The sequence below is a fragment of the Lolium rigidum genome, chromosome 4 (assembly GCF_022539505.1).
Source record: "Lolium rigidum isolate FL_2022 chromosome 4, APGP_CSIRO_Lrig_0.1, whole genome shotgun sequence".
In the NCBI taxonomy this organism is placed as follows: domain Eukaryota; kingdom Viridiplantae; phylum Streptophyta; class Magnoliopsida; order Poales; family Poaceae; genus Lolium; species Lolium rigidum.
This window is the reverse complement of record NC_061511.1, coordinates 27862430-27870564: the sequence shown is the minus strand read 5'-3', so window position 1 is coordinate 27870564 and position 8135 is coordinate 27862430.

The window sequence follows — 8135 nt, the reverse complement described above, 5'->3', positions numbered from 1 at the left end:
ACAAATTTAAAAAATTCAAATTTCCATTTTCAAAAAATAAATTCCAAAAAATCATTTTTGGCTATGCCAACGGCAAAACCCTCGGCATATAGTTTTATGTTTTTTTCAAATTTTAATTTATTTTACATTATTTTTTCTTTTTTTCTTTTTTTTTTACCCAAGATACTTTTAACTCTAAGTACACTTAATCTTAGGTCAAATTACAATCATGGTTAAACTTCCCAGTCGGTCACCCATCCTCACACTACTACTCCATCCTCAGCACGCTTAACTTCTTGGTTCTATTCGGATGAATTTTCATTAAAGAATTGACATCTTACTGATAATAATAATAGTATATCAACCCTATTAGCCCTTGAACTGTGATGTCACGCCTCTTTATTTTTGAATTCCAAACAATTATTTAAGGAAACAACAATAAATATATAAGTAATAATAATATTGAATTCAAATAACAATAAAATAATTTTATTTTTTGGTCTTTTTTCTATTTAATATGAAATAATTAATATCTTTAAATCGGAAAATCGAAATTCCACAAATAAAATGTCTAAATCGATCAGAAAAATGAGAGGAATCTAAATATAATATCCATATCATCATTTCAACCTAAAAATTAGAGGAATGCAAATATGACGTCCAGTTTGTCATCTGGCCAAAACGGCCCCCTTGGGAGATACGAAATGGATGTACCGGGCGCGCTGGTGCACCGTTCGCTAACACGCTAAACAGACAAAAATTAGCATATAAAGTGATGTGTTATAGACCTAAAAACATTTTTCGCCGAATTTATTGAGCGACGGAAAGTGTACCCGTAATTCAAATCCGGTCAGTTTCCAACGGATTCGGCGGGACACCGCACGAAGCCGTAGGGATTCCCAGATACCTAGCGCGCACATATGGCATGTGATATGTGGTGCGGAGGCGGTGTCATACCACTACACGGAGGTCTCGCGCAATACTAAAATGCGCCCCATGTAGCTGCTTCAAAAAAAAAAAACCGTTTTGACACCCCGAAAATGAAAAAACCATCGCTCATGGGTCAGATTGGAAATCCGATCCCGGGACCTTGCTTCCCATCTCAGAGACCACACACGTGCTAAATATGGCCTCGTTCCGACAAACTATGCGGTGTCACAAGCCGTTTCCTACTCATTTTTGCCCTAAAAGCCATATAACTCCGGAGGTGATAGCCCTGTTTGTGAAAGGTTTTCCAAAATAATTGTCGTATCCTAATTCCGGCTTTTGGAGTGGTTACTATGATACAGAAAATGACGCCATGCTACTTCGCGGAATTTTCCGACTTCGTTTAAATTTCCATCTGAGCAAAACGGGAACCCGAGGACATATAAGAAAGTGTTTGAATTGTTACTATGTTAACATGGTACTGTACATGATTCAAATATGCATGATTTTGATATAAACATATAGAGGATGTTTTACTAAACATTTTAATACCTTATACGCATTGTTTGACATCATATGAATCAATTATGATTTTTACAAAATTAGACAAATTTGAAAAATGGCCTACGCCTAGGGTGGCCGTCGACGTAGCCCTGTCTATGCCTAGGGCCAAAGATATGCCGAGGGCTGCCCTCGGCGTAGACCTTGCTAGGCCGACGGGAACGCTACACCGAGGGGCGGACTGGCAGGCTGGCCTGGCCGGGCCGTATGCCGATGGTCCCGACTTTTGGCCGTCGGCGTATAAAAAGACCCTCGGCGTATCGCGTCATTCTTGTAGTGAATGGCCGCATTATTTGGACTAATAAAACTACTGTCCCCTGCTAAATACCATTGTTGGGGGCAAAAGCATGGGGGCCCGCTCACCTGTGAATCCTCTCTGATGGTACGGTCAGCTGAGGGCGGTGATGTTTGGCACGGTAGCAGGGAAGGAGGGACGTAGTTTGGAAAATAAAGGAGAGAAGAAAAAATGACCACCCACAGGTGGATTCTCTAGGTGACGCGTTTTTTATCACCAATTTAATGTAAGCTAGAAAAGAAGTTTTTTTTGGTTTACCCATACTTTCTCTCTCGTACAATCTTACATAAACCCATTTTGTTTACCCAAAATATGGGTAAGTTAACGTTGCTGGAGATGTTTACTTAATGATGACGATGAATATTATGGTCAGCTGGCTGCTACGTTCACATTGGCGAGAATATGAGTGAGTGGTGACTCCATAATTCGTTCCAATTCCTCACATGTGTTTTTCTACTTAATTATTGATTATTTTCCTGTTTAATAATGCATGTGACATGGACGAGCCAACGTTGAATTAGAACAGTCAAGTCCATCGGTTCAATGTAATTGATCCCGAGAAATGCCTATTTTTCTACCGTAATCAAGGCAATGATAAGATTGCTCTATGATTGGTAATCTTGGTTGAAGTTTCTACCATGGTGATCGTTTCATGACTTTAAGTTCACTCATCCCATGACCTACCGGTACTTACCGTTCGGGCCAGTGGCTAGCTTGTTGGGGCTATCGCGGTGATTGGCTCATACTGGCTGAGATGCATGGCATATGTGGTGGCCTCTACGGGTTGGGCGGCGGGCCAACGAAGTCCCACTATGGCACCATTGTAGGAAAATCTAGAATCATGTTGTTGTGGCTTTGTTGTTTTGTGTTCATTCATGTATGGTGTTTGTCGTACTCTGGCGAAGGACCAGCTACACCATTGTTGGTGCCAATGGTGGAAGCACCCTCCGGAACCGTTCGCTCCTTTGTGGTCTCACATACCTTGGTGCCGAGGAGTTTAGATTGTCTCCATACCTTGTGCCCAAGTTCTCCGGGTGGAAACATACATCTATTTTGTCGGACCATACAACCACGTCGTCATCGACATCGCTTCCTCACCGGAGGTGTTGTTCTTGTAGATTTGGCCATCAGTTGGCGCACAAGTTGGATGCACTCGCCTTGGCTCTAGTGGGTAGACACTCTCGTCATGTCCGCGACCTCACAACATGGATATACCTTGGGTGGCATGGGTTGTCGATATCCGTGAGATCCCATGTTGTGGTGTCTAGGCCACATGAGAACACTTGACGAATTTTGACTTATGGTGGCATGCGTATGTTGCTACAACTACAAGCATGGTGTGCAGAAAGGTTTGGTGGAGCAGATCGTGCACGGCGTTGATAGTTTCGAGGCCTGTCCTTTAGTTGGAAGTCTTTGCGCACTTCTAGTTAGGTTTGCTGGGGCGTGCTGCCACATAATAGGTCTTGTCGGATTTTGACAGTTCGGGAATGTGGTTGACAGGTTGAGGTAAACCCCGGCAAGCTTTACGTTTCTTGAAAAAAAATTGTTTAACATTGTGCAAGGAGTCTTTTTGTGTACTACTACTCAAAGAAATTTTCACGCAAAGTACAGTCGATTCATACAGACTTCACGAGTTGAATGAAGTCGAACAATACTCATTTTAATTTTTTCTCGGGCCCATATAAACTCAACAACCTCAATTTATTTATACACTCGAGTTCATTACAATACCAATTCCAACATACTTTACAAACTAGAAACGGTGTAAAAATTCACCAAAGCAAGTAGTACAAACTTTTACAAACTATTAATTTTGAATTAATCAAGCAGTACGTAATTCTTTTGCACCTCTTCTACTTGCATACTGCTAGATACCAGAGACAAAGCATGCCAACAGAATGTTCAAGTAGTTCTTCTGCATCAGTTCGTAGGATCAGAAAACTGATATATTTCTTTTATTCTTTGACCTCAATATATATTCACCGTTTAGAAGTATTTGGAGCCCCCCTTGCCTGACAAATATAATTTAGGCATGTCAGGTTTCGCTGCGGCGCCAAACGCACAATATATGCAAAAGAGATATACCACTTTGCAAAGAAACGCACTATAGTGCCTAGTTATATACTACCTCTGTCCATAAATAGATGCCAACAGTTTACCTAAATTTGAATGTATCTAGCCATGATTTAGTGTATAGATACATCCAAATTTGGACAAATCTTTGGCATCTATTTATGGACGGAGGGAGTAGTTCGTATACCTAGGTTGACTTGTTTTTGCGGTTTTTGCTGCTTGATGCATGCGCCGATGGTGTGGTATAACCTTGACCTGCTGGCAGCGCATTAGCTTTAGCTTCTGCACGCATGCGAAAACACAAGAGACAAGAATAAACTTTAGAGAGTCCATTGTTTGTTTCATCGTCACGATCTTTAGAGAGTCCAGAGAAAGTGCATGAGAAATCTTTTAGAGGACAAGGAAAGAAAGCCATGACCAAAAAGTAAGGCCGATGTCGACGCTTGTGCATGCACTGAGCGATCAGTAGGTGCTCTCACTATTTTATTAACACAAGAAGATGCCTTCTTTAAACATTGCATGCACACATGCATGTGATAGATGATGGTTCGTACCTTTCTTAGTGGACTCAAGATTTTCCAATTTATGCACGGGTCTAGCACTTATTCCTGGATGGAAAATCAGAACATATGAAATATCAATGTTTGAGTTTGCTAACAGAGCTCACTGCCCGAACAAATCAAATATAATAAGGAAATGAACGGGATTAGACACGATATATTCGATTAGATGGAGACGAGCCTAACCAGACGATGCATGATTCCCAGCATCATGTTTTGCTGGAACATACGGTTTGCGGCCATCGTTAATTCCCTGTGAAGGCACAGACTTAAAACTTCCCGCTGCACAAATATCGCGAGTCAGAAGATATAAGTCAGTTAGTCCCTGCCTAGCATGCATGCAATATGCTATGTTAACTAGCTCACCTTGCGCCCTGTTCTTTGAAGGTGACGAGTCACTCATTCTCTCAACTATGTGTCTCTTGAACAACTTTGAGCTTTCGATGGCCGAAAGCCTGGAAAAAGTCCGCTTCTTATAGGCACGGAGAAATCGTAGATATTGCATCTAATTAATTGCAACGATCATGACATCTTATGAACAGGGTACGGAGGTAGTAAAAAATATTAGAGAGCTAATTATTTGAACATGCATTAAGATGCTTTTTATTGCGGTTCAACTCCGTGAACATGACCAGCTAGGGAAAATATTCTTCTGCGTCCGTTCTCGAACCATAAGCCGTTTTAGATAGCTAAGTTTCAAAATGGAGCTAATATTTTTTTTGCATATGGTTGTGATCTGCATGTCGCTGGTTCAGGCTGGCTAATGCCAATGATAGTAAAAAAAATAAAGTTATGTCTCCGCCCAGACTATATATATATATGAAAAAAAAAATATTAGTGAAAACATCACCAAAATGTACTATTTGGATTTCCCATAGTTTTTTTTAATTGGTAAAAGGCACCAAGTGTACCAATGAATCCATTGAATGTGTCAAGATAATATCCTGCAGTTAGCACAAATCTTTAATTCAGTCAAATAGTCAATGTATGTACTATATACGCCGTTCTCTACCTTGCTTTGGTCTACAAGGCTACATGTTCTAAATAAACAACTACCTGCAGTATGATGTTGGTATAACTGTCATGGCGCAATATATGTGGGTAAGCGCATATATGTGGTAGATTTTTCCTGAGAAAGTGCATGTCTAGAGAAAGTGCAACATGCATAAATCTTTTGGAGGACAAGAAAAGATGGACTGATCAAAAAGTAAAGCTCGGAGATGCCCAATATCAATCAATTAATAAACAGTTCCATGCATGGGATTAAGATGCTACAGCCTGCAGGACGAGGACCGTACCTCGATCCTTTCTTACTGGCCTGATGATTTTTCCGGTTTAGGCCCTGGTCTAGTAATCATGGCTGGATGGAAAATCAGAACATATGAAATATAATTAGGTAATGAAGTTGCTGTAATCGGCGGTGTCGACCAGGCACGTTCCGAGGGTTCTAGGACGGTGAATCCACCGCTGGCTGTGAATTGTGATCCGCTTGTCCCTGGTTCAGCCTGGGTAATGCCCATGTAATAGTAAAACAAAAACAGTAATGTCTCCGGCCAGACTATATGTTAGTCAAAACTGCACGAAAATGTAATATTTGGATTTCCCAAAGTTTGTTTTAACTGGTAAAAGGCACGAAGTGTACTGACGGATATGATCCACTGAATGTGTGAACGTAATATCCTGCAGCTAGCACAAGTTTCAGTCATATAGTCAATGTATACTTCGTACGTCGATCTCTTCCTTGCTAAGTCTATATATTCTAAATAAACAGCTACCTGCATTATGCAGTTGGTATAACTGTCATGGCACATATTTTCTTGGTCTAGGTAGCTATCTGATGTGTGTATCCGTATACATATGGTAGATTTTTCATAGGTCGTTCCAAGTCGGAATATACATCAAGTCAAGTCACTTACGTGTAGAATTTGAACAATATACATCGTTGATGATCATTTATTGAGTATTTCGTAGGAGAGGAAGCCAACCAACGTGTTGACCAGTTGGGTACATGCTTCATTTTCTGGGCGCTCTCAACCCTGTTTGATTAATTCTTAAGGATCTCTTAACAAGACATTCTTACAGCAAATGTATCTACTTAATAGTTGCAGACTAGCCAGATAACTTTTTTATTCGAGAAAGACTAGATTTCGTTGAATCAGTCCCAGACGAGACATAAGTACGAGAGATCGAAACGAAAGGGACGATTAACGACACACACGCACTAAAAGACTAACGCACCAGGAAGACTGCGACGTACGCGCAAAATTCCAACACATTACCTAGCAATAGGGCTGCGAGCATGGTGGGATGTGGACGCGTGGTTTTGCTTAACTCAGCTTTAATTTTTCCACGCAGCATATCTCGATATTTATATTTAATTTTGCCATGCAGCACATCTCAATTTTGGCTAGATTTAATCTTGCGGGACGGCTTGTGGACCGCCTGCTTGCACCCCTACCTAGCAGTCATCCTGGGAGTTGGATTTTTTTTTCGATAAATAGAATATATTAATATCGAAGGATACCAATTACACCCAGCCTCTGTAACAACGCAATCACTAGTGGAGAAGAGGCCTTTCACTACAGGAATGGCGCGCTGCGCCGACGGCCGTGGCGTACGCCGACGGCCAAATGTCGGGGCCGTCGGCGTACTGCCCGGTCAGCCCAGCTGCTCGAAACGCCCCTCGGCGTATAGCCACCCTCGGCACATGACAGGCTATGCCGAGGGTGGCCCTCGGCGTATCGGCGGCCCTCGGCATAGGTTGAGGGTGCGACCCCGTCCCATCGCCCCGCGGCCATGCCCTAACTGGACCTTGACGGCGTGAAGCCTATGCCGAGGGCCACCGTCGGCGTAGCCGAAGCCAATTTCTCCCGCCGAATCCTCCCGCCCCTCCCGCCAAAATGACGTCGGCTGTCTAGCCTATGCCGAGGGCACCGTCGGCTTAGCATCCATCTTTTTTTTCCTTTTTCCCGCCCATTTCTCCCGCCCAATCTTTCCCGCCAATTTTTCCCGCCATTTTCTCCCGCACGCCTTTTCTCGCCGTTTCAGCCCCTCGCCTCCCTATATATACCCATGTGTTCTTCTCCAACAAAACACCACCACCAGCATGGTGTGGTGTTGTTTGTCTAATGTTGTACCCCGGGGTCTTTCGGCTACACGCACATGCGCCGACGGCACTTAGGCATGTCCCGGACGTATAGGGCGTAACTCACCGGTGGGGTGAACCGGAGGAAAACCTTAGATAGCATGGATCCATACTTGCCACCACATGACCTAAAACAAAGGAAAAAGTCCATTGCTAACCCTAACTCTAACCCTAACCCTAACCCTAGGGGTAGATTTGCGGGGTCCCCGCCCCTAGGGTTTCCCTAGATACAAACCACCGGAGCGTCCGAATCGGCTGGAAACTCCTGCTACGGCTCATCCGGGGCCTATTTCATTCCAAACCTATGGTTTCCATGTGCATATGTCCTAAACAAAGCAAAGAAATTAAAAAAATCCATTGGTGAACCCTCGCACGAAAAAAGCTATAGGGGTAGATCCGCAAGGTCCCCGGCCTAGGGTTTCCCAAGATACGGATCACCGGAGCGTCGAATCGCTTGAAAACTTGCATTTGTCCCTAACATATGTGTACAAGTGTGATGTAAGGTTTGTCTAACCTTGCATGTACCCCGCGTTGACGATTTCCGCATACATGGGCCGACACTTGGTAAAATCCAGGATTTGTATGTGGAAACTCC